Source organism: Penaeus vannamei, chromosome 1 (genome assembly GCF_042767895.1).
Source record: "Penaeus vannamei isolate JL-2024 chromosome 1, ASM4276789v1, whole genome shotgun sequence".
NCBI classification, from domain to species: Eukaryota; Metazoa; Arthropoda; class Malacostraca; order Decapoda; family Penaeidae; genus Penaeus; species Penaeus vannamei.
This window is the reverse complement of record NC_091549.1, coordinates 42,194,433-42,196,932: the sequence shown is the minus strand read 5'-3', so window position 1 is coordinate 42,196,932 and position 2,500 is coordinate 42,194,433. Positions and strand designations below refer to the sequence as shown.

Sequence of the window (2,500 nt, the reverse complement as noted above, 5' to 3'; positions counted from 1 at the left end):
TATATATATATATATATATATATATATACATATATATTTAAATAGATATATAGATATACATATATATGCATATATACATAAATTTATGTGTATATATACATGTATATATATATACATACACACACGCACGCACACACACACACACACACACACACACACACACACACACACACACACACACACACACACACACACACACACACACACACACACATATATATATATATATATATATATATATATATATATATATATATATATATATATATATATATACATATCTGTGTGTATGTGTGTGTGTTGCTCCTCCATTTACCATCCCTCTTTCTGCTTTGTTTCTCTTCCTCCACACCCTTCGATTCAACCCTTTCCACCCCCTCCCCCCTTCTCATCCTCATTCACCCAGCCTACCCTCCTCCCTCTTGCCTAAACCCCAAATTTTCATGGCTTGATGCCGTTGTCTCCACACATCTAGCCGCTCCCCCATTTCTCTCCCCCCTCCCCCTTCCCCTCTCCCCTCCACCCATTACTACCTTAACCTCCTTCACCCTCCATACCCTCCCCCCCCCGCCCCCTCTACTGATCGCCCCCTTCTCACCCATCCCCCCCCCCTTCCCTTCCCTTCGCCACAGCTGAGTTGCGAGGGTGGAAGTCCGAGCTCCTGCAGTTAGTCTTTGACATTTGAGCCGTTCGGTTGTGGTTCTCAACGCGTGGTCGTCCAGCGATAGAGGTAGAGGGTTAGATCCATGTGTGTGCGGGCGTGTGTGTGTGTGTGTGTGTGTGTGTGTGTGTGTGTTTTAGTTTTTTATGCATTAATGTTTTTTTTTCTGAGTTCACGTATATTGAGAACATGTGAGTTATCTGTTCAGTGATATGGAATGTGATTAATTTGAGAAGATATTACTGTTTGGAAAAAAAAAGTGATAATAACTATTATTTGAACGTTTTTTATTCGTAGATTCGCCGTACTTGAAATCATGATATCTGACAATGAATGAATGCCGTCGCTTCTTTATTATCATTATATCACCTTACGTTACTCTAATATGTTCGCTATTATATCAAGTGTAAATTTTGATAATAGTAACGTATTGTTGAACTCGCCTTTGAAATGTAACTCGCGCTTAATAAATTGCAACGACCATACATTCACCTGAGTAATTTACAAAGGTATTTTACACTTCAATCTATCAGGCTACTCGCGAACACGACCACAAGGTTTACAATTTTAACTACAGGTAACTAGTGCCCCATATACTCAGCCCCTAATACCATCGATACCTGTATCAGATACCTGCCCCCAATTTCATTTCCCTACGTAACTCTCCTGGTTTCCATTACTGATTAGGGTTTGGAAACCATGAGGCTGAACAAATATGGAAACTATGGTGGTAGATTCACAATGATAGCGCTAATAAGGGTCTCTTGAATGGTAGGTCATTAAGTGGTCAAAGGCGTTTCTCTCTCTCTCTCTCTCTCTCTCTCTCTCTCTCTCTCTCTCTCTCTCTCTCTCTCTCTCTCTCTCTCTCTCTCTCTCTCTCTCTCTCTCTCTCTCTCTCTCTCTCACACACACACACACACACACTCACTCTATCTATCTCTTTCTCTCTCTCTGTCTCTCTCTCTATCTATATATCTATATATATCTACTCTCTCTCTCTCTCTCTCTCTCTCTCTCTCTCTCTCTCTCTCTCTCTCTCTCTCTCTCTCTCTCCCTCTCTCTCTCTCTCTCTCTCTCTCTGTTTTTTCTTTCTTTCTTTCCTTTAATAAGAATCATATTAAATAGGTGTGTCCCATGGACATCCTAAATAATAGTGTAGCATTAACTGATACGTCGATAAGCATTCAGTTCTCATTTCTTTAATCAAAAGCATCTTTAAGGCATTCTTCCCATGCCAGCGCAGTGGGAAGATTTTAGAAAGGAAAATTCAAAAGACCAAATAAGGGACAAGTTTATCGAAGAATGAAGTCTCTTCGGACGCGGTCCAGAAAACAAGTTTGGATTCAGGAAGCGTTCAGTTTGCCTTTCGTTGTTATGGTATATTTCATGGCCTTTTACTTCAGAATTATTAGCAGGATCTAAACTATCATAATCTTTATCATCGTCATTGATTTCGTTATTGTCCTTATTTTTGTAAGTATATTAGCATTTGGAACTACAATTCTCAGGCTAATGGATACCAAAAAAGGGAAAATACCGAAAAGGATAAAAATGCTTTCCAGACTCACTTAGGCTTCATGTTCGTGTACTCAGGTAATTCTACGGACCCGATGGAATGTTTATCTAGGCCTGTTTCGAGATGCCAAAAATAGATTTCATTTAGTGATAACTTTATACCGTATAAGGAAAAAAATGTGATAATAATTTCGTGACATTTAATTTGTTCAATCACGAATTTGTTATTAAAGCCGTTGATTACGAATTTCCCTGCATTTTCTAATGCTACTGTTTTTTTTCTGAGAAATAAAGAACAGTTTTTTTTAAGAATATACAATGAAT

General features: G+C 38.8%; 1 protein-coding gene across 2 annotated transcripts in view; it reads left to right on the top strand.

Moving 5' to 3' along the window:
• The window catches only part of LOC113813943 (crustacyanin-A2 subunit), an 18,156-nt gene that overhangs the window by 8,017 nt on the left and 7,639 nt on the right, over positions 1 to 2,500 (top strand). Inside the window, exon 1 of one of the 2 annotated variants that reach the window (XM_070123230.1) lies at positions 633 to 730. The exons of the other annotated variant lie outside the window; for it this stretch is intronic. The gene's annotated coding sequence lies outside the window, so the exon portion shown is untranslated. Of the gene's footprint in view, positions 1 to 632; positions 731 to 2,500 lie in introns of those variants that run through there. 2 annotated transcript variants of the gene reach the window in all.